Below are 25,808 nucleotides of genomic sequence, written 5' to 3'. Positions count from 1 at the left end.
GACCAACGGAGCCAAACAGAGCAAAACTATCTGCCGGCTACCACGCTGCATCACTAAACCAGCAGAGCCTAACAGAGCAGAACTGTCTGCCGGCTACCACGCTGAGTCACCGGACTAGCGGAGCCTAACAGCAGAACTGCCACACACCATGCCTGACATACCACTAACCTATAAGTGGTGGTGTGTGCAGATCTATGTAACTGACGATGTGCTCAATAATAATGGAGCCGACTATCGCACAGCATGCAATCATGCGAGATGGTGCATGACACTAAGCATGGAAATATCCTGATCCTATCCATCTCTACATAATGTGTACCATAGGATAAATGAATCAAATTAATGGTCTAGGTACACTGGTTAGATAAGGTATAAGAACCTAAGTCCTGAACATAATAAGGCATGGTTATGTCACTACCTCTATAAGCATATAAAATCAGGTGGGTACTAACATGGAATGCATAACAAGTAAGCAAAACAAGCATGTAACAGGTATCCGGTAGTGGCAAACCGATGTAGATAAGAAACATAATTATTACTACTTGTTAAAAACTACTATGCATATCAAATGGCATATCTAAAAAGATAAGTCAAAGTACCCACCTCCAATAGAAAATCCAATCCGATCCAAATCCAACGTCGAGATGCTCGTCTCATGTCAAAGTCCTACATCAAACAATACATATATATATATATATATTATTTAGCTAAATTCTTATAAATAGCTAAATAAAATCTCTAACCCTAAATTAGGGCAAAAATCCTAATCAACACATAAACCTAAACATAATTCACACATAACCAATTTGTATCAAATTTCCCTACACCTTACCTCAATTCACAGCCGTTGATTACTGCTGATGAAGGACCGTTTGCTGCTGGAATGAGGGGCTGCCGGCTACTGCAAATTCAAGGTAAGTAGCTGCTGGACAAGAAGATACACCACTGACTAACCCTATTTTTAACTTTCCAACTCATCAACACAACACCCACACGCCTAAAACAAGATCTTGAAGGAGAACCTACCTCAATCTGACCACCGGAAACCCTCGATCGACAGTGAAGAATCAGAAGGGGACTGATGGTGGTTGTTGGTGTCGACGGCGGCGTTAGGGCAGAAGATCAGAAGAGGGCGAGGCTAGGGTTTGGAGGTGGCTCGGTCCTCTCTGGTGATCAGCAACCGACACTGAGGCGTGAGATCGACAGTGATCGGGGGAGAGGGCACGGACCGGCGGTGTCGATTTCAGGCTGCCGACAACCGATCATGGGTCCGCAATGGTCAGCGGCGGTGCTAAGGCACAGGCGACGGCGACACTGGGTCGGACTTGGTGGCCGGTGACAGTGCTAGGGCATAGCGGATGAGACTCAGTCACTCCAATGAGGGTCGGCACTACTCCGTGCGACGCTGGTGAGGCGATGCGATGGGAGAGGGAAGATCGACGCTTCTCGATGTCAGGAGAAGGAGAGGAAGTGACGCGAGGAGGGCGACGCCGATTTGGGAGAAGGAGTGGTGAGGGTGTGAGGGGAGAAACACCTCGACGAGGAGGTTAGGGCACGACACGCTGGAGGAGAAAACGGATGAAATAAAAGAAAAGGAAAAAATTTAACTTTTTCTCGTTAAAACAGGGTAGCCTAAACAGGATTTCCCGAAGCTCAATTTTTATCCCGGTAACCAAATTCATACGATCTCCGAAAAAATCCTAAAAATTCTAGAAATTTTCCTTATGGTGATTCGCCCATTTTTAGTATTTTACAGGGCCGATCTTGCTAAAATTATTCAATTTTAGAACTTGGAAAAAAAATTTAAAAAAATAAACAAAATCACGTATAGCTAATAGCTTGGAAAGCAGGATTGGTTAGAAATTGAAATTAATAAATAATAATTAAATATTAGATATTAATATCTAATCTAAAATCATTCATTTAAATTATTTTTAAAAAAATTCATAATTATTTATTCTTAAATATTAATCAAATATCGTATTTAATAAATAAATCAATCAATTATTGAATATGAAGTGAAGATAAATTATTTTTTTAATACATTAACAACTATGGGTAAAATTCAAAATTTTTTATTCCTATTGACCCTATAATTAAATTCATTGATATTCCGATTTACAAATTTGAATCAAATGCCCCTTACTGTTTAATTATTATTTGAGGACAAATTTAAAAAATGTAAGAGTATTAAACCGGATGCAAAATGAAATAAAATAAAAAATATTGATGCGTTGATCAGAACAATCCTAGGAATGTCTCCTTTACCCTCAAGGATATAGTTTACGAGCCTATAGATCAAATCTTCTTCAAGTAAGTTTGTGCTTAACTTTACTGTCGTTGCAATAATAAAAGCTTCATCTACTACAAAAATAACGGATGTGGAACTAATATTAAGCGTCCATCTAATTAAACTGGTGCATACCCCAATTAAAATCTAGGATTTTTTTTTACTAACAAATTAAGAATCACAAACTCAGTGATCAAACGAGGTGATAAACAAATGATAAAACATCACCAAACTTTTTTTAAAAAAAAATGTATTAAGAAAAAAATAACTGACAAAAGAATAAAAATAACAAATTTATATGTTTAAATAGGGTATAAAAATATTGGGCTTCTATTCATATGTGCCTCTTAATTTATTCACATGATTAAACAAAAATTTTTATCGGACCGAACTTGCTAAAATTATTCAATTTTAGAATTTAGAAAAAAAAAAAATTTTAAAATAAACAAAATCACGTATAGCTGATAGCTTGGAAAGCAGGATTGGTTAGAAATTGAAATTAATAAATAATAATTAAATATTAGATATTAAATTCTAATCTAAAATCATTCATTAAAATTATTTTTAAAAATTTTTCATAATTATTTATTCTTAAATATTAATCAAATATCGTATTTAATAAATAAATCAATCAATTATTGGATATGGAGTGAAGATACTTAAATTATGTTTTTAATATATTAACGGCTAAGGGTAAAATTCAAAATTTATTTAATTTCTATTATTGACGTCGATTTAAACCAAACACGCATAATATAATTCTTGTTCGTATTCCTATTGACCCTATAATTAAACTCATTGCTATTCTGATTTACAAATCCGAATCAACTGCCCCTTACTATTTAATTATTATTTGAGGACAAATTTAAAAAATGTAAGCTTGCTAAACCGGATGAAAAAAAATAAAACAAAAATATTGATGTCTGCCAGACAATCTCGAGACCACCCGAACAATCCTCCACAGCTAGGAATCCCAAGGGACCAGAACCGTTAATCATGCTCTGATCTCGAGATCTTACGTCATCATCCAAAGTGGTTGCCTGTCTCCTTTACACTCAAGGATATAATTATACGAGCCTATAGAATAAATCCTGTTCAAGTAAGGTCATGCTTGACTTTGCTGCCGCTGCAATAATAAAAGTTTCATCTACCTCAAAATTATCAGATGTGGGACTAATATTAAGCATCCATCTAATTAAACTGGTGCATGCCCCAATTAAAATCCAGGATTATTTTTACAAACAAATTAAAAATCACAAACTCAATGATCAAACAAGGTGATAAACAAATGATAAAACGTCACCAATTTTTTTTTGAAAATGTATTAAGAAAAAAAAATAGCTGACAAAAGAATAAAAATAGCAAATTTATATGTTTAAATAGGGTATAAAAATATTGGCCTTCCCTCTTAATTTATTCGCATAATTAATAAAAAAAATTTATTGGACCGATCTTGCTAGAAATTTAAATTAATAAATAATAATTAAATATTGGATATTAAATTCTAATCTAAAATTATTTTTAAAATATTTTCATAATTATTTATTCTTAAATATTAATCAAATATCATATTTAATAAATAAATCAATCAATTATTGAATATGAATTGAAGATACTTAAATTATTTTTTTAATACATTAAAAACTAAGGGTAAAATTTATTTAATTCCCATTACTTAAATTCTTCTATAGCTAGGAATCTCAAGGGACTAGAACAGTTAATCATGCTCTGATCTCGAAATCTTACGTCATTAACCAGAGTAGTTACCTGTCTCCTTTACACTCAAGGATACAGTTGTACGAGCCTATAGATCAATTCCTCTTCAAATAAGCTCGTGCTTAACTTTGCTGTCGTTGCAATAATAAAAGCTTCAACAACTTCAAAAATAACGGATGTAGGACTAATATTAAGCATCCATCCAATTAAACTGGCGCATGCCCCAATTAAAATCTAGGATTTTTTTACTAACAAATTAAGAATCACAAACTCAGTGATCAAATGAGGTGATAAACAAAATGATAAAACGTCACCAAACTTTTTTTTTTTTGAAAATGTATTAAGAAAAAAAAATAGCTGACAAAAGAATAAAAATAGCAAATTTATATGTTTAAATAAGGTATAAAAATATTGGCCTTCTATTCATGTGTGCCTCTTAATTTATTCGCATTAATAAAAAAATTTATGACCAATCTTGCTAAAATTATTCAATTTTAAAACTTAGAAAAAAATATTAAAAAAATAAACAAAATCACATATAGCTGATAGCTTGAAAAGCAAGATTGGTTAGAAATTTAAATTAATAAATAATAATTAAATATTAGATATTAAATTCTAGTCTAAAATCATTCATTAAAATTATTTTTAAAACTTTTTCATAATTATTTATTCTTAAATATTAATCAAATATCATATTTAATAAATAAATCAATCAATTATTGAATATGAAGTGAAGATAGTTAAATTATTTTTTAATACATTAACGACTAAGGATAAAATTCAAAATTTATTTAATTCTCATTACTGACGTCGATTTAAACTAAACACTCATAATATAATTCTTATTCTTATTCCTATTGACCTTATAATTAAACTCATTGTTATTCCGATTTACAAATCCAAATCAAATGCCCCTTACTATTTAATTATTATTTGAGGACTAATACTGTTGGGTTCTTCGAGCCGTGAAAACCGCTTTTTCGCGTCGCGGAAACCCCGAAGGACCCAAAGTCGTAGATCCGTGCAAAGATTCGTATAAAAATTCGAAAAACTATTTCTTGTACGAGTTCAAAAACTGATCTACTACTTAGATCTATGAGAAAAAAGTGTTTACCCTTGATGCGATGCCCTTCGCGTTCCCGCTCGTCCAAATAATGCCGGATCTCAAGACCGTCAAGCGTCGGTCCTCTAGAAGTATCCACACGGACACACTAGATGGAGATGACCAAAAACCAAGGTGTGCTAGCACCTATGTGGTTCGGCCAAGGGAGGAGAGGGAGAGGGAGAGCTTGAGAGGAAGAAGGAGGAAGATGCACACAAGTGAATGAAAAATGAATTTTTTTCACCCAAAAACCAAGTGGCCGGCCACATTTCAAAATTCACATTAATTGCATTAATTGCAATTAATATGAAACAATAAAATCACATTAATTGCATTAATTGTAATTAATATGAAACCATTAAGAGAGTGGCTTTGTTACTTCCATGAGGTGGCACCCATGATGATGTGGAACATCATTATTGGTCCACCTAATGCCAACTCACCAATGAGGTGGCAAAAAGGTCAAGTCAAAATTGACCTTTGGTCTTCCTTCTCAAGTCAAGTCAAACTTGACTCAATCTCTACCATGGTGGATCTAATCCAACCATTTGATTCGAGCCAACTTAATATAATGAATCTAATTCATTAAATTAAATTGATTCAATGAGTTAAAATCTAAATTAGACTCATTTAACACATGAATCAACTTGAGTCGAACTCAAGTTAGTCCAATTAGGATTACTCTTAATCCAATTTGATTCATCAAATGAATCTAATCCTCTTGGTTCATCATATGAACCTAATCTCCACCTAATTGTCCTAAGTGTGTGACCCTATAGGTTCTTGTAACGTTGGCAATGCCCTAAACCCATTTAGGAGCATAAGTAATGAGCGGTATCTAGCAACACATCATTACTACCCAAGTTACAAGAATGTCGAGATCCGACATCACCTTGTGAGTACCAATTGTGACTACTCACAAAATAATGACAAGTGTCCTTCTATCCTAGACATCTAGATTGATCAATATGAGGCATAGACCGTGTCATCCTCTAATCAATCTAAATCTTGAACTCCAAGTTAGACTCACTCGATCAAATGAGCTCAACATCTAATGTTGACTCATTTGGGCATGGCCATGCACTTAGTGGTCTCACTCTATCAAGAATACAGATGTCGCTCCCGTCATATGGGAGGGATAGATTCCATCTACATCACTCACATCCCTCTACATAATTCATTATATACCCAGTAATCGCCTTTATAGTCCACCCAGTTACGGGTGACGTTTGACGAAACTAAAGTACATAACTCCTTATGTAGGGATCCATGGTGACTTCAGGTCTAAGGACTAATAGTCATACTAATAGCCACATGAGAAAGTATATGACACTCATATAACGATCCATGATACTTTCTCATGGCGGGTCATTCAGTATACATTCTCTAATGCATACCCATGTGTCAGCTTGATATCTCTATATCCATGACTTGTGAGATCAAGTCATCGAGATGACCTACATGCTAGTCTTATTGTATTAACATTGTCCCTGAATGCTAATACTCGACTAGGAATGATTTAGAGTAGTATTCCCTATATCATCTCACTATCGATTCAACTAATCGATTGATATAGGTATGAACCTTCTACTCAAGGACGCTATTATACTTAGTCTATTTGGCACTAATATAAATAAGTATAATAACCAAACAAATACCTTTATTAATATACAAGAATATGATATACATGAGTCCGTACAATCATCAAATGATTGGCTCTAGGGCTCTAACTAACAATCTCCCACTAGCACTAGTGCCAATCAGTATAGGCTCTAAGGCCTAAAGACCTAGTGTGACCATCATGCTTCCTTTGTGCCAAAGCCTTGGTCAAGGGATCTGCGATGTTAGCCTCTGTAGGTACTCTGCAAATCTTCACATCTCCTCTATCGATAATCTCTCGAATGAGATGGAAACGACGTAGTATGTGCTTGGTCCGCTGGTGTGAGCGAGGTTCCTTCGCTATAGCTCCATTGTTGTCACAATAGAGCTCAACTGGGTCGGCGATGTTAGGAACCACCCCAAGTTCATGATGAACTTGGATCCAAACAACCTTCTTGCGCCTCGATGCGAATATACTCGCTTGTAGAATCACCATCGTATCCCTTGAACTCTTCCGACACACCACCATTAATGCAAAATACGAACCACGATCGCGATCGGTAATCATCCCGATCGATCTGAAAGTCGACATCAACACTTAGCTCATCATTGCCTCCATATATCAAGAAATATTCTTTAGTCCTTCGTAAGTACTTAAGAATATTCTTGACCGCTATCGATGACTTTCACCGGATCTGATATCTACTCGCCATGCTCAAAGCATACGAGACATCGGGTCGAGTACACAGGATGGCGTACATGATCGATCCTATGGCCGAGGCATAAGGGATCCGATCGATGCGGTCTCTCCTCTCTAGAAGAGGGACCTTGAGTCTTCGAAAGACTCACGCCATGTGACATCGGCAGAAATCCCTTCTTGGAATTCTGCATGGCAAACCGAAGAAGTACCTTGTCAATATATGTACTATGACTTAGGCCAAGCAATCTCTTAGATCTATCTCTATAGATCTGTATCCCAAGAATACGAGATGCCTCACCTAAGTCCTTCATTGAGAAGCAACTCCCTAGCCATGTCTTGACAGACTGAAGCATAGGGATGTCCTTCCCAATGAGTAGTATGTCATCCACATATAGTGTGAGGAAGACAACTATGTCCCCTACAACCTTCTTGTAGACACAAGGCTCATCTTCATTCTTGATGAAACCAAACTGTTTGATCGCATCATCGAATCAAAGATTCCAGCTCCGAGAAGCTTGCTTTAGTCCATAAATGGACCTATGCAGCTTGCATACTCTACTAGTATGCTGTGGATCTACAAAACCCTCAGGTTGTGTCATGTACACATCCTCGAGTAGGTTTCCATTCAGAAACGCGATTTTGACATCCATCTGCCATATCTCATAGTCATGGTAGGCTGCAATAGCAAGCATGATCCGAATGGACTTAAACATCGCTACTGGAGAAAAGGTTTCATCATAGTCAATACCATGAATCTGCTTGAAACCTTTAGCTACCAAGCGACCCTTATAGATAAGTCCATCCATGTCAGTCTTTCTCTTAAAGACCCACTTGCACCCAATGGGTTTTACCCCTTCAGGTGGATCAACCAAAGTCCATACTTGGTTGGTGTACATGGATTCTATCTCGGATCTCATGGCTTCTAGCCATTTCTCAGAATCTGGTCTCATCACAGCTTCTTGATAGGTGGTAGGCTCATCCTCTATGAGCACAATGTCATCATGGTCAGACAAGAGAAATGAGTATCTCTCAGGCTGACGACGTACCCTATCAGACCTGCGAAGAGGTATGTCTACTTGAACTGGTTGTTGTTCCTCAACTCCTTGTGGAACAACATCATCCACAACACTTTGTGGTTCCAGTTCAATTTCCACCGAGCCTATTGTTCGCATCTTGAACTTCTTCAAGATCGAACGTGCTCCCACTAGTCTTTCTAGAAACAAAATCCCTTTCTAGAAATACCCCAGTCTTTGCCACAACTACCTTGTGCTGACTGGGAATGTAGAAGTAATATCCCTTAGTTTCCTTGGGATATCCGATGAAATAGCACTTGTCAGATTTGGGTCCTAATTTGTCTGAGACTTGACGTCGTACGTAAGCCTCACAACCCCAAATCCTCATGAAAGACACCTGGGCATCTCTCCCAGTCCATATCCTATATGGTGTCTTTATCACGGCCTTTGATGGAACTCGGTTGAGTATGAAAGTTGACGTGTCTAGAGCATATCCCCATAGATATGTCGGAAGATCTGTGTGACTCATCATAGATCGTACCATATCTAATAAGGTACGATTCCTCCTTTCGGATACACCATTCCATTGTGGTGTTCCAGGAGGAGTGAGTTGAGATAAAATCCCACACTCAGCTAAGTAGTCACGAAACTCATGGCTTAAGTATTCACCACCTCGATCTGATCGAAGTACCTTAATACTCTTGCCAAGCTGGTTCTGTACTTCATTCTTGAATTCTTTGAACTTTTCAAAGGATTCAGACTTATGTGTCATCAAGTACACATAACCGTATCTACTGAAATCATCAGTAAATGTGATGAAGTACCTATAACCGCCTCTAGCAGCAACATTGAATGGGCCACATACATCACTATGTATGAGTCCTAACAAATCAGTTGCTCTCTCGCTATGCCCACTAAAGGGCGTCTTGGTCATCTTGCCTCGTAGGCATGACTCGCATATCTCATATGATTCAAAATCAAATGAGTCCAGCAAACCATCTTTATGGAGCTGGGATAAGCGCTTGTCATTTATATGACCTAAGCGACAGTGCCAGAGGTAGGTTCGGTTCATGTCATTTGACTTGAACCTCTTGGTATTTATGTTATAGATAGGGCTCTCAAGGTCTAGAATATAGAGTCCGTTTATTAGAGGTGCACTACAATAGAACATATCGTTTAAAAAGACGGAACAACATTTGTTCTTTATTATAAACGAGTATCCTCTCTTGTCCAAACAAGAAACTGATATTATGTTCTTTGTCAAGGCAGGCACATAACAACAATCGTCTAACTCTAGTATAAGCCCAGAGGGCAGAGATAGAAAATAAGTCCCTACAGCAACAGCAGCAACCCGTGCTCCATTGCCTACTCGTAGGTCTATCTCGCCCTTTGTCAATGCTCTGCTATTTCTCAGTGCTTGTACACTAGTACAAATGTGCGAAGCACATCCGGTATCTAATACCCACGATGAAGAAATAGAGAGGTTGACTTCTATAACATGTATACCTGAAGTAGAAATCTTATTTCTCTTCTTCGTAAGATCTTCCAGGTATCCTGTGAAGTTCCTCTTCCAGTGCCCTGCTTGTCCTTGATATAGTTAACAAAGATGTGCAACCATATCGTAAGCACCCATTAACTCATGTTGCTTCTGAAGCTCAGAGTTCATGGTCGCGAGCATTAGACATGACACATCTAATGCGTCATCTTGATGCTTCTTGTAAGCATCTTTGTCAGCTCGCGGGGCATTGGCAGGAGGAGCCTCCGGAATGGGCTGCTCCAGAACGTACAGTTTACGTTCCTGAGTGAGAACAATTCTCAGGTTCCTGTACCAGTCCAGGAAATTCGCTCCGTTGAGCTTGTCCTTCTCAAGGACAGATCGCAGGGAGAAGGAATTCGTGTTCGACGTCATGGTTATCTACAACAGAAAATTTGCAGAAATAAATATCATATTCTTTAAAAATCATTTAATTAGGCCTTTTAATTAAATGATGATCCCACTGAATTCTATAATTCTTGTGGGACAAGATCCACATCATACTAACCCTTGAGTTAGCTTTGGCTAATACGCCCAAGGCTTAGTATGATCGGTAGGTAACGATTACCAATTACATCTCTATGCAACTCTTGTTTATAGAATCAATATCTGCATTTATATTAAAACTCGAGTTAGCTTTGGCTAATACGCTCGAGAGTTAATATAGATGTGATATTGACCTATCTTTCCAACTATTGGAAGAATGCCTATAGTTGACTAGATCCAACCGAGTAACTATGAATACTCAATCTAATTGAGTTTTTATTCACCCATGCGTTGATAGACGGGACCAAGATTGTCCCTCCGTACCCTACCAAGATAATATGTATTGCTCTGCTTTGGCAGATTCAACAATACATGTGATCGAGGTAGTGATAGGTATCACAGCACGGTTAGGCATTTTAGAGTTGGTTCGATCTAGATCTAATCTAATCGAGAAGAATGCATCTTGTGCACGACTTAGATCTAATCTAATCGCAAGGGTGCATCATGTGCACGACTTAGATCTAATCTAATCGTTAAGGCACTAATTAATTAATTAATTATTAAATATGCATCAAATACATAATAATTAATTAACTAATCTATTTGTGATTTAGTCATGGCCCTACTACGATCTTCTCAAGCTAATGAGAAGATCGATTGGTCAACCTAGGGTCAACAGCTTCTCCAAGCGCCTCCCTTTGATCACCTTGTGTTGCTCGTGCCTGCCTCGGAACTCCGTCTCGTGTGGACCCTCCACCGCTCCAATTTGTACATTACAATTTGAAACTCGAGTTACATTCGAGTCTAAATCTAATTTACAACAAGAATAAAAGACGAGGCACGACGCGCAGGTCGCGAATAATAAAATAAATACAACACATGAAAACACATCACGGCACGCAGGCCGTATTATGAATTACAACACAACCAATCATATTGGGCTTTGGGCCATGACTATCACAAATTAATATATATAATTCAAAATTATATATTTTCATAATTTTCTATAATTTTAAAATTAATTTTTACAATTTTACAAGTAAAATTTCCCGGCGGTCCCGTTGCGCAATCGCGGAACGGATCCCCTTGCGGGGCCCAGGGGCAGCGCCCCTACCCGCGATCTAACCATCGCGAGGGTTCCTTTGCGATCCAACAGCGCCTAAACCCGCTGTCCCAAAACGATTTGGGCCGAGACATTACCGTTTCGGAAAAATCTTCCCGACGGGTTCGTTTTTAGCGATTTCGGGTGCGATCGCGGAGCAAATCCCCTTGCGGGGTTAGGGGCAGCGCCCCTACCCACGATCTAACCATCGTGAGTTGCTCCATTGCGATCTAAAGGCACCCGAGTCCGCTGTCCCAAAAGATTTTGGGTCGAAACGAAGCCGTTTGGGAAAATTCTTCCCGATAGCCGAAGCCTACAAGTGCCGAGACACTTGTGCTTCGCCTATAAGGAAAAATTACCCATAAAAACATAAAAATTGAATTTTTACAGAAAATCACAGAAGTTTTGTTTTCCAAAAACCAAAAACTAACTCGTACAAGTCTTTGCACGTGGCTCTGATACCACTGTTGGGTTCTTCGAGCCGCGAAAACCCCGAAGGACCCAAAGCCGTAGATCCGTGCAAAGATTCGTATAAAAATTCGAAAAACTATTTCTTGTACGAGTTCAAAACTGATCTACTACTTAGATCTATGAGGAAAAAGTGTTTACCCTTGATGCGATGCCCTTCGCGTTCCCGCCGTCCAAATGATGCCGGATCTCAAGACCGTCAAGCGCCGGTCCTCTAGAAGTATCCACACGGACACACTAGATGGAGATGACCAAAACCAAGGTGTGCTAGCACCTATGTGGTTCGGCCAAGGAGGAGAGGGAGAGGGAGAGCTTGAGAGGAAGAAGGAGGAAGATGCACACAAGTGAATGAAAATGAATTTTTCACCCAAAAACTAAGTGGCCGGCCACATTTTAAAATTCACATTAATTGCATTAATTGCAATTAATATGAAACCATAAAATCACATTAATTGCATTAATTGTAATTAATATGAAACCATTAAGAGAGTGGCTTTGTTACTTCCATGAGGTGGCACCCATGATGATGTGGAACATCATTATTGGTCCACCTAATGCCAACTCACCAATGAGGTGGCAAAAGGTCAAGTCAAAATTGACCTTTGGTCTTCCTTCTCAAGTCAAGTCAAACTTGACTCAATCTCTACCATGGTGGATCTAATCCAACCATTTGATTCGAGCCAACTTAATATAATGAATCTAATTCATTAAATTAAATTGATTCAATGAGTCAAAATCTAAATTAGACTCATTTAACACATGAATCAACTTGAGTCGAACTCAAGTTAGCCCAATTAGGATTACTCTTAATCCAATTTGATTCATCAAATGAATCTAATCCTCTTGGTCCATCATATGAACCTAATCTCCACCTAATTGTCCTAAGTGTGTGACCCTATAGGTTCTTGTAACGTTGGCAATGCCCTAAACCCATTTAGGAGCATAAGTAATGAGCGGTATCTAGCAACACATCATTACTACCCAAGTTACAAGAATGTCGAGATCCAACATCACCTTGTGACTACCAATTGTGACTACTCACAAAATAATGACAAGTGTCCTTCTATCCTAGACATCTAGATTGATCAATATGAGGCATAGACCGTGTCATCCTCTAATCAATCTAAATCTTGAACTCCAAGTTAGACTCACTCGATCAAATGAGCTCAACATCTAATGTTAACTCATTTGGGCATGGCCATGCACTTAGTAGTCTCACTCTATCAAGAATACCGATGTCGCTTCCGTCATATGGGAGGGATAGATTCCATCTACATCACTCACATCCCTCTACATAATTCATTATATACCCAGTAATCGCATTTATAGTCCACCCAGTTACGGGTGACGTTTGACGAAACTAAAGTACATAACTCCTTATGTAGGGATCCATGGTGACTTCAGGTCTAAGAACTAATAGTCATACTAATAGCCACATGAGAAAGTATATGACACTCATATAACGATCCATGATACTTTCTCATGGCGGGTCATTCAGTATACATTCTCTAATGCATACCCATGTGTCAGCTTGATATCTCTATATCCATGACTTGTGAGATCAAGTCATCGAGCTGACCTACATGCTAGTCTTATTGTATTAACATTGTCCCTGAATGCTAATACTCGACTAGGAATGATTTAGAGTAGTGTTCCCTATATCATCTCACTATCGATTCAACTAATCGATTGATATAGGTATGAACCTTCTACTCAAGGACGCTATTATACTTAGTCTATTTGGCACTAATATAAATAAGTATAATAACCAAACAAATGCCTTTATTAATATACAAGAATATGATATACATGAGTCCGTACAATCATCAAATGATTGGCTCTAGGGCTCTAACTAACAAATACGGTGCATGATAGAGGGGTTAGATAGCTGACGTGGTCAGAAGTCAAGCCTACGTGGCGGTCAAAGGTCCAGCCTACGTGGTGGTCAAAAGTCAAGATCATATGGCGGTCAGGGTCGACCCTATGTGGCGGTCAGGGTCGACCCTATGTGGCAGGGGTTAGGCCTACATGGCAAGTAGGAACTCAGAAGGTAGGACGTACAGTTCAGGATAGGCTGACTAAGGGTTCCAGATTAGGACTTACAAGATAAGACATGCAGACCAGGACGTACAGTTCAGGATAGGTGGACTAAGGCTTACAGGTCAGAACTTACAGGATAAGACATGCAGAACAGGATATGCAAACCAGGATGTACAGTTCAGGATAGGCGAACTAAGGCTTACAGGTCAGGACTTACAGGATAAGACATGCAGAACAGGATATGCAGACCAGGATGTACAGTTCAGGATAGGCGGACTAAGGCTTACAGGTCAGGACTTACAGGATAAGACATGCAGAACAGGATATGCAAACCAGGACGTACAATTCAGGATAGGCAGACTAAGGCTTACAGGTCAAGACTTGCAGGATAAGACATGTAGAACAGGATATGCACACCATGACGTACAGTTCAGGACTTATAAGATAAAATACGGAGCAGGGCCGTGCATACAGGACGAGACTTAAGGAATGGCAATCGAGGGTCTCGGTTGGAAGGGCGGTAAGCATAGGTCTAGATTTATCAGGATTTACCGGATGGCAAATGCAAGGTTGGACATACAGATCTGGATTTACGGGGCAACAAACATAGGCCAAGATATGCAGGTCTATGCCCACCTGTCAAGGTTTGCAGGTACGGGGACCTAGTCCAGGGTTAACAAACCTGGGTGGGCATGCACTATACGACAATCAAGCCAGGGAATCGTAACCACCTATCAGAGAATATTCACCGCATGTCATGGAATATGCTAACGGTCTAGAGCTCATTGCCCACCGATCCCTCCTCTGGCCTATAGGAAGATTTCATGTGTCATTCACCGCTAGGAAAATCCTGACACCCGACATTCCCTAACACTTGTCAGACTCCAGAAGTACTCACTGCCATATAAAAAGGGAGGCTTTCTCCCTTACGCAGGTACGCTCACTCATCCTCTCACATTCATCCTTTACTTTTTTTCATTTCATTTCACTGTACTTCTAGAGAAAAAGTACCTGACTTGAGCATCGGAGGGCCTGCCCCAAACACTTTTCCCTGGTTCTTGGCCTCTAACGTTGAGGGTGTTGGTGCGGTTAGCACTAACGGTCTAACTCAAGTTTTGATGAATGAAAAAATAGGTTAAGTTAGTTTCATTGTTATCTAATGTAGGATCAAAAAGAATTTAGATATCTCCACATTGGTATGATATTGTCTACTTTAGGCCTAAGCCCTCATGGCTTTGCTCTTGGGCTCTCCCCAAAAGGCCTCATGTCAATGGAGATATCTTTTTCTCTTATAAACTCATGATCTTTCCCATGTGTTTTCAATGTGGGACTATGTTTGCAACCTTGCAACCCCAACAATCCCCCCTCAAACAAAGGACCACAGGCTTCCTACATCCGATCCTCAACCCACCAGGTCTTGCTGCCCCTCGGTCCACCCTGACCTACTAGGACTTCCTTCCCTAGCCCCAACTAGGACTTCCTGCCTGGTGTCTGGTGCTCTTGATCAGAACATAGGAGTCCCCACTTTCTTTGTTCAAGGTCAATATTGTACCCACATGGCTCAATCAGACCATAGCTCTTGTGCACAGTCGGCGGTTAAACCTTCTGGTAGTCCGGGCTCTAATACCAATTATAGGATCGAAAAGAATTTAAATATCTCCACAATGGTATAATATTGTCCACTTTGGGCCTAAGCCCTCATGGCTTTGCTCTTAGGCTCTCCCCAAAAGGCCTCATGCCAATGGAGATATCTTTTTCTCTTATAAACCCATGATCTTTCCCATGTGTTTTCAATGTGGGACTATGTTTGCAACCTTACAACCCCAACATCTAATACTCTGATCGAGTGTGCAAGAGAAGTCTAGCTAGGTCGACGGGCCGACCGGATAGCTGGTACGAAGTCCAAACGGGTTGATGGGCTGATTGGACGTTTGGCACGAAGTCCATCTAGGTCAACAGGCTGACCGGATAGCTAGCACGAAGCCGAGACGGGTCGAAGGGCTGACCGGACATCTGGCAGGTAAGTGAAGGTAAGTCACTGGAGGGGAGTGACTGTGAGGATGTGTTCCCCAGAAGGGAACTTAGGCACCGATCTGACTTAGAACCATTTCGGAACTCTAAGTCGAGATCTTAACTAGATTCCGGTCTCGAAGAGATGGAATCTAATTAATACTCTACTTGTTAAACTTGAACTGTGCTAACACTTTATTTTGCAGGATATATGTATTATATATTTACCTCTGGACTAACATTTTCTTGCAGGGAGGAAGCTGCTGGGTCTGGGCACCCGGGATGGATCCAAGCGCCCGGAGGTCCGAGCGCCCATAGGCAAAAACTTATCCTCAACGTCACCTCGCCACGTGGAGCGCCCTGGTTGGCTCGGGTACATCATGTTCAAGGCGCCCTGAAAGTTTCAGGCGTCCTAAACCTCCTATATAAGGAGGGTCAAGGCTGAAGTTCCAACATCAACTCTCAATTCGATCTCTGGTGCTCCTGCGATGCTCCTGACAATGCTTTGCTTTTTTATTCTTCATTTTTGTCAGTATTATTTTCTTTAATAGCATTCATGTACTTTAAATTGTAAACATTTTCGAATTGCTAGTGAATTGCCCATCGAAAGCACCCTCGTGTGCGGGCATTGGAGTAGAAGTCGACATAGGCTCTGAACAAAGTAAAAAACCTACTTGTGTCACTTCTTTTTGTTCATTCTTTTTTCTGTTGTGCACTTACTCTACGAAAATTTTTAAATCGATATTCCCCCCCCCCCCCCCCTCTATCGAAAGCTTACGATCCAACAAGTGGTATCAAAGCAGGTACCGTTCTGATTTGGTGCAACCACCAATCAGACAGGGGGTGTAATTATTTTTCCTTTTCTTTGTTGGGTTCTAGTTTTTTTGTCTTTATTCCAAAGTGGTATTATTATCTTTTTGGAAATTCTTTTCGTTGCTATTAATCTGATTTGGTGCAACATCAAATAAGTTTTTCAGTTTATTTCTTCTTATCCCACACTACTAATGTGAGATATCGGGAAATTTAAATAAATAGGGTTATTTGGGAAATAGCCTTATAGAATTTTTTCAGAATTTTTAGAAATTTTTTGGAAATATTTTGAAAACTCGTACGACGAGTTTTGAGAGGATGAGCTAACGGGTTCGGATTAAGCCTGTTTAGGATAACCGCTTAAGTGAGTAAATGTTTTAATATAAATATTCCTTTTTCTTTCCTCCTTAAAATGCCGATTTCTCAACCCGAACCTTCTTCATCCTTTTCCTCGATCTCCCCTCTTCCTCTCGTGGATGAATCGAAGTCGACGGACTTCCGGCGACCCTCGACGCCGACTGAGGGATTGTCGCCGGAGCTTACTGGAGCACGATGGGACCGGCGGAGTTCAGATCTTCTTCGGCCGAGGAGTTGTTGTTCGGTGTATTCAACGATCGATCGTCGGCGATACAACGGCTAGGGCACGGTGGGGGCTTGATTCGTGTCGTCTCCCAGCCAATCGACCTTCCCTTGCCTCTCCCTCGCTGCTCACAGTGCGATCCACCTCTTCACTGGTCGGATTGGATGGAGCGACGCCGCCGAGAGGCGATCTTTGAGGTAAGGTGTCACTGGATCAATGTATTAGCTAGATTAGGGTTCATCTCTACATTTACCCTTTCTCTCTCTGATAATTACCCTAGAACCATCATCAGAGAGGGATCTTGGCCGCCGGCTACCGATTCTTGGCCGTGATCACCAAGTGTTCACTAGGAGCGAAGCCGAATACCTGATCTCATCTCTTGTGATATGATCCAGTGAGGTGAGGTTTTGTGATCGTGAGGTGAATCTATAAGTGAGGATCGGTTCGGTGGTGTCTTGATCCAGCTCACTTTGTTCCGGCAACACTCCTTCCAGCAGCTCCTCTTTGGTTGTGGATCAAGAGGAGAGAGCTGGGATTTGAGGTATGTGTAGGAGTAATTGATACATGTTCTATATTTGAATTAGGGTTATGCTTGAATTGAATTTAGAATGGAACATGTGGTAGATCATGTTTTAGATTTAAGGTTATAATTAGTTGTTGAATTGTGCTTAGATTTAATCTAATGGAATGATTAGGGTTAAGGCAATTAACCCTAGTCAACTATTGGATTTGATTTAAATCTAGATTTCTAATCTAATTGGTGATTAGGGATTAGATAACTAACCCTAATTAACCATTAGATTTAATTAGTTAGATTGAGGTTGTGTTGATTAAGGTTTGCACTAATTTAGTTTTAGGGATTTTATTTAGCTATTCAATTGGGATTTAACTAAATAAAATATATATATTGTTTGACACAGGACTCTGATTCGAGACAGGCATCTCGACGTTGGATTTGGCGTGATACTACCTGCTATTTGAGGCGGGTACCCTTTGACTTATCTTGTTGATATTGTCTTATGATATGTGCAGTTATATATAATTACTAGTGATTGGTAGATTTATCACTTCCTTGGTTATAGTTTATTCGATACCTATAGGTCGTTACTAGTGATTGATAGTTTTAGTGCTTCCTCTGGTTTTAGTTTAGTTGATACCTGATACATGCTTCTACTATTAGCTGCTATACCTTAGTATGCTTTTCTTTCTCGCTATGCTTATCTGTGTTCATAGATATAAAGCTATTTATTGTGTTTCTCTTGATACTGGATTAGTAGATAGACATGTTGGATATGTGATGTTGGATTCCTATAGTTTATTATCCTTGTTATATATGTGTTTATCTTTTCGGCACCTACATAAATGGAGGAGGATATGTTCAGGAATGACATACTGTAGCTGCATGCACCATATCGCATGATTGCATGCTGGGCGATTGACGACTCTATTATTGTTGAGCTCGTCGGCCGGCTACATGGACCTGCACATAACGTGACCACTGTATGGGTAGTGGTACAGCACTCAGGGTTGTATGGCAGGTTGCTCGATGGTGCTCCTCTGGGACGCTCATGGGTAGTGTGACTGCAGCGTGGTAGCACGCTAAGGTCCCTCCCCGTCATCGCGTACTGGGAGATGAGAGCATTGCGCTCCCTCACTATGATGTGAGGTAAGAGGATAGGTGTACTCCGACAGTATTCCGTCCACTCGGTCACTCATCAGGGGTAGTGAAGGCAGAGTGCACGCTGTCACAGCCCTACCCACTCGGTCTCACCATCGCGTGTGAGATGGCTGACTATCGTCAGGGGTGACCATGTCATATGGCATCATATGCACAGATTGCATTTATTATGATTGTTACATATTGGATGATGCATTTTGGTGACTGCATATGATTGACATGCATACAGGATATACTTATCTGCTCTGACTATTTTTACCTGTTGTATGTTCATAGTCATTTACTCAAGCCTCGCAGGTGAGTACAGTTTATTTCAGTTATGCAGTTCTCATTATTCTTGCTATAGACTGTATTACATGCTTACTGTTAGTTACTACAGTTTATTCAGCTATGCATACTTGTTATATTGTTAGGAGACTGTACTATATGTTCTATGGTTTAGGAGATTGTACCATAGGTTATTGCTGGTGGTTATATGTTGCTGTACATATCTATTAGTTACCTACTGAGTTCTTGGACTCACACCGTTATATTACTACATTTCAGGTTGAGGTCGTCGGGAGATTCCAGTCGCTAGCCCCCCTTGTCGCGAGGATTTCTTATTGTTGATTTCTGTTATGGTTTCTATACATATACCGGTGATGTGGGTTTTGTATTGTTGACTTTATGTTGAACATTCGGGTTTGCTATTTTTTTTATTGTTTTCCGCTGCGGATATATTTTCATTACTTCATGGATTTTGTTTTTCTTCGTTGTAGTGGAGTAGGATGATTTATATATATCTGCGATGATTTCTATATCGTCTTTTCTTTTAGTAAATTTTGTTGACAGCCGGAGGCTGTATATTAAACTGCGTGGATTGTTATATAAACTACGTGGATTGTTATAGTGTTTGTATTGTATTGTTCCGGCCGTGTGGGTCGATAGATTGATATATGTATATGAGGACTCATATTGTCACCCGTATAGGGGAGATGCTGTCGAAATTTCTTCGGGCAGGGACTACCTAGGGCATGATAATTTATTTGGTATCAGAGCATAGTTTGCGATACCGGTATGTTTTTATGAGTCTTGCGAGTTTATCTGGATATTTTCGGATTGTACGGATTTCCGTCAATTTTTCGATTCAGAATTCCGAGGTATATTTAGACGACATTCTATTTGGGGGACTAAGCAACGATAGGACATCTCCAGACGGCAAATAGGTAAAATTAGGTAATTTTATAGTTTTCATACCTGTAGTGATATCGGGGTAACATTTTGTTTACAGATATGACACCTACACGTGTTCCGGTGTCGAGATGTGGGCGACCACGTAAGAGCGCGATTGATTCTCTGGAGATAGAGTCTCCAGAGAGTTCTGCTAGGGTTGAGCCTGTCCGTCAAGGACAGACACGTCAGGATATTATAGGCACGTCGGATTATAAGACCTCGACGATTCCGACTTCAGAGGTACATACCTCGACTGTACCACTAGTGGTATCACCTTCAATATACCCGGCACCCCTCCAGTCGTGCCTACTACTACATACTTGAGGTACGAGATGAGGCAAAGATCTGGTGGGACATGCAGCGCTCGATTATAGGCGAGCAGTATATTACCTAGACAAGATTTAGGGTGGCATTTGAGAGTCAGTATTTTCCCCGGGCGTATCAGACGACACATCGACAGGATTTTCTGAGTTTTCAGCAGAATAACCACTCAATGATGGAGTATAATGTTGAATTTAATCAGTTGACCAGATTCTATCCTGAGTTAGTTGTCGAGGATAGATCTCGTATGCTTCAGTTTGTCCAAGGACTAGACGGGCATCTTCAGGTGAAGATTGCCGGTTTTGGTCATTCATCATACATAGAGGCACTGGATAGAGCGCTTATGATTGAGTCTGCTCCATAGAGCAGTCGTACTCAGTCGGGTCAGGGTACTTCTGGGTCATCTGGACGACCCCAAAAGTCAGGATGATCTTTATCTGGATGTTCCCGGTCTTCTCAACAAAACTGAAAATAGTCCACCGGTGACTCTCACTGCACCCGATGCGGGTCCCGAGATCACATCATCTCTGCATGCACCCTGGGACAGTCAGTTTACTATTATTGTAAACTGCCAGGGCACTTGAGCTGAGACTGTTCGCTGAAGGCTCAGCATGTAGCTTCCGGGGTTTCTGTTTCAGGAGGATAGTTTGGTCAGTCCGGGACTTAGCGAGGACAGCCAAAAGCTCAATCTTCGCATCGTCAGTAGAGGGCAACTCCTCCTATAGAAGCTGCATATGACATGCACGGGCAGGAGCATTCCGGTGTCCTTGTGGAGAACCCCACGGTATTCTGCCTTAGTGTTCTCCGGTATTATTCGTCAAGAAGAAGGATGGAATTCTGAGGTTGTGCATCGATTATAGGCAGCTGAATGCAGTGACTGTCAGAAATAAGTACCCCTTGCCATGGATTGAGGATTTATTTGATCAGCTAAGGGATACATCAGTGTATTCTAAGATTGATCTGCGGTCTGGATATCATCAGCTGAGAGTCAAGGATTCTGATATTCAAAAGACAGCATTCCGCACCAGATACGGACATTACGAGTTTTTGGTAATGCCATTTGGGCTTACCAATGCTCCTGCAGTATTTATGGATTTGATGAATCGTATCTTTCTAAGGTACCTAGATCAGTTTGTTATTGTGTTTATCGATGATATATTGATCTATTCGCGTTTTGAGGAGGAGCACGTGCAGCATCTTCGCATAGTCTTGGAGACTCTTCGACGAATCATCTGTATGTGAAGTTCAGCAAGTGTGCGTTTTGGCTATCCTCAGTTGGTTTTCTGGGACACGTGGTGTCAAGCCGAGGTATTTCAGTAGATCCTCAGAAGATCGAGGCTATCACTAGCTGGGAGCAGCCGAAGTCAGTCCAGGAGATTCGCAGTTTCATGGGACTGGCTGGATATTATAAACGATTCATTGAGGGTTTCTCCAGTATTGCTATGCCATTGACACGTCTGACCAGAAAAGGCATGAAGTTCACATGGTCAGAGGCTTGTGAGACTAGCTTCCAGGAGCTGAAGCGTAGATTAGTATCAGCACCAGTTTTTGTTTTACCTTCTGGTGATAACGAATTCGTACTTTACACAGACGCATCTCTTCAGGGCTTGGGCGCTGTTTTGATGGAGCACGGTAGGGTAGTCTCCTATGCTTCTCGTCAATTAAAGAAGCATGAGAAGAACTACCCAGTACATGATTTAGAGCTCGCTGCTATTATCTTTGCTTTGAAGATTTGGCAACATCATCTTTATGGTATTACTTTTGAGATTTTTACTGATCATAAGAGTCTCAAATATATTTTCACACAGAAGGAACTCAATCTACGACAGAGGAGGTGGATGGAGTTCCTGAAGGATTATGATTGTACTGTTAGCTGCCATCCGGGTAAAGCTAATGTGGTTGCTGATGCACTTAGCAGGAAGTCCAGAGGGACTTTAGCTTGTCACCGGGTTATAGTCACGGACTTTGTTCAGGGATTCTCCAAGTTGGGCCTTGAGAAGCAGGGACGGACAGAGCAGGGTATTCTTGTTACCATTGTTGCTCAGTCATCGATCAGGATGAGGATTCGAGAGGCCCAGGCCAGAGATTAGCATTTACAGTTTGTTGGTAGCCAGATAGCTTCAGAACAGCAGACCGAGTTTACACGAGATGATGAGGGTATTGTTTATTTCCGAGGTAGATTATGTATGCCTCAGTCTCACCCGGTCATGGAGGAGTTACTTCAGGAGGCTCATCGCTCTAGATTTACTATCCACCCAGGTGGAACTCGTATGTATCGCGATTTGAGGTGTTCCTATTGGTGGAACGGTATGAAGAAAGATTTCGCAGACTTTGTAGCTAGATGTCTTGTATGTCAACAGGTGAAGGCTGAGCACCAGAGACCTACTGGTTTACTTTAGAGGATCCCTATTCCAGAGTGGAAATGGGAGCACATTACTATGGATTTTGTGGTAGGATTGCCTAGGACTCGACGAGACCATGATGCGGTTTGGGTAATCGTTGACCGATTAACCAAATCCGCACACTTTTTAGTGATCTGGAAGACTGATTCTCTGGATCAATTAGCAGAGTTATACTGTCGAGAGATTATCAGATTTCATGGTGTTCCATTGAGCATTATATCGAATAGAGACCCACGGTTTACGTCCCAATTCTAGCAGAGTCTGCAGCAGGCCTTGGGCACACAGCTTCGTTTCAGTATGGCATTCCATCCGCAGACAGATGGACAGTCAGAGCAGACCATTCAGACTTTGGAGGACTTGCTGAGATCTTGCGTTATGGATTTCGAAGGCAGTTGGGAGGATCACCTGCCATTGGTAGAGTTCGCCTATAACAACAGCTATCATTCGACAATCCAGATGGCACCGTTTGAGGTGTTGTATGGTAGACCTTGTCGGACACCCATCCTCTAGGAGGAGGTTGGGGAGGCCTAGCTGCTAGGATCTCAGAGAGCTCAGCAGGAGGCAGAGTTGGTTCGTACTATCAGACGAAGGATGTCAGAGGCTCAGGACCTTCAGAAGAGTTATGCTGATCGGAGACGGAGACCCCTGGAGTTCTCTACTGGTGACCATGTATTTCTGAGAGTTTCACCCAGGAAAGGGGTGAAGAGATTTGGTCTCCGAGGTAAGTTAGCTCCACGATATATTGGGGCATTCCAGATCTTGGAGAGGATTGGAGCAGTAGCTTACTGTCTGGCGCTACCACCATCTCTAGCTGGCATTCACGACGTATTTCATGTATCTATGCTGAGGAGATACGTATCCGACCCAGCATATGTTCTGTCAGATATATCTGTTCCTATTCAGCCTGACGTCACTTACGAGGAGGTTCCGATATAGATTCTGGACGATAGAGAGCGTCAGCTGCGGAACAAGACTATTCCGCTGGTTAAAGTCGGATGGCAGCATCATTCTAACGAGGAGGCTACTTGGGAGTTGGAGGATACGATCAGAGCTCGATACCCTCATCTATTTAATTGAGGTATGTGGGTTAGAGTTTCTTTCAGCATTTATACTGTTTGGTTATATTCTAGTGTTTACTGTTGGTTATAGTGAAATTTAGAGACCAAATTTGTATTAGTAGGGAAGAATGTGAGATATCGGGAAATTTAAATAAATAGGGTTATTTGGGTGTTAGCTAGAGCCCTAGAGTCAATCATTTGATGATTGTATTTTTGGACTTGTTGTATCATATTCTATATAAATAAAGGCATTTAGTTTTTGGTTATTATACTTACTTGTATTGGTGCCAAATAAACTAAGTATAATAACGTCCTTGAATAGAAGGTTCTTACCTATATCAATCGATTGGTTGAATCGATAGTGAGATGATATAAGGAACACTGCTCTTAATCATTCCTAGTCGAGTATTAACATTCAGGGACAATATTAATGCAATAAGACTAGCATGTAGGTCAACTCGATGACTTGATCTCACAAGTCATGGATATAGAGATATCAAGTTGACACATGGGTATGCATTAGAGAATGTATACTGAATGACCCGCCATGAGAAAGTATCATGGATCGTTATATGAGTGTCATATACTTTCTCATGTGGCTATTAGTATGACTACTAGTCCTTGGACCTGAAGTCACCAGTGATCCCTACATAAGGAGTTATGTACTTTGGTTTCGTCAAACGTCACCCGTAACTGGGTGGACTATAAAGGCGATTACTGGGTATGTAACAAATTATGCAGAGGGATGTGAGTGATGTAGATGGGATATATCCCTCGTATATGACGGGAGCGACATCGATATTCTTGATAGAGTGAGACCACGAAGTGCATGGCCATGCCCAAATGAGTCAATATGAGATATTGAGCTCATTTGATTTAGTGAGTCTACTTGGAGTTCAGGATTTAGATTGATCAGAGGATGACACGGTCTATGCCTCACATTGATCAATCTAGATGTCTAGGATAGAAGGATACTTGTCATATATTGTGAGGAGTCACAATTAGTAGTCACAAGGTGATGTTGGATCTCAACATTCTTGTAACTTGGGTAGTAATGATGTGTTGCTAGATACCGCTCATTACTTATGCCCCTAAATGGGTTTAGGGGCATTGCCAACATTACAAGAACCTATAGGGTCACACACTAAGGACAATTAGATGGAGATTAGGTTCATATGATGAACCTAGAGGATTAGATTCATTTGATGAATCAAATTGGATTAAGAGTAATCCTAATTGGGCTAATTGAGTTAGACTCAAGTTGATTCATGTGTTCAATGAGTCTAATTTAGATTATGACTCATTGAATCAATTTAATTAAATGAATTAGATTCATTATATTAAGTTGGCTTGAATCAAATGGTTGGATTAGATCAACCATGGGAGAGATTTGGTCAAGTTTGACTTGACTTGAGAGGAAGAGGAAGAGTCAAGTTTGACTTGACTATTTGCCACATCATTAGTGATTTGGCATTAGGAGGACTAATGATGATGTGCCACATCATCAAAGTGTTCCACCTCATGGGGGTTACAAAGTCATTCTCTTTAATGGCTACATTTAATGAGAATGGGGGTTACATTTTGGAAATGTGGCCGACCACAATTTTGAATGAATCGGATTCATTTTCATTCAAGTGGCATTATTCCATCTTCTTCCTCAAGTGCCCTTCTCCTTTCTCCCTCTCCT

At 40.4% G+C, this 25,808-nt stretch overlaps 1 pseudogene; it reads right to left on the bottom strand.

Moving 5' to 3' along the window:
• Positions 1-3,210: 3,210 nt before the first annotated feature.
• On the bottom strand, positions 3,211-3,399 carry LOC122022180 (annotated as a pseudogene).
• Between the last annotated feature and the right edge of the window lie 22,409 nt (positions 3,400-25,808).

This window comes from Zingiber officinale, chromosome 9A (genome assembly GCF_018446385.1).
Source record: "Zingiber officinale cultivar Zhangliang chromosome 9A, Zo_v1.1, whole genome shotgun sequence".
Lineage (NCBI taxonomy): Eukaryota > Viridiplantae > Streptophyta > Magnoliopsida > Zingiberales > Zingiberaceae > Zingiber > Zingiber officinale.
This window is presented reverse-complemented; position numbering and strand designations above follow the sequence as displayed.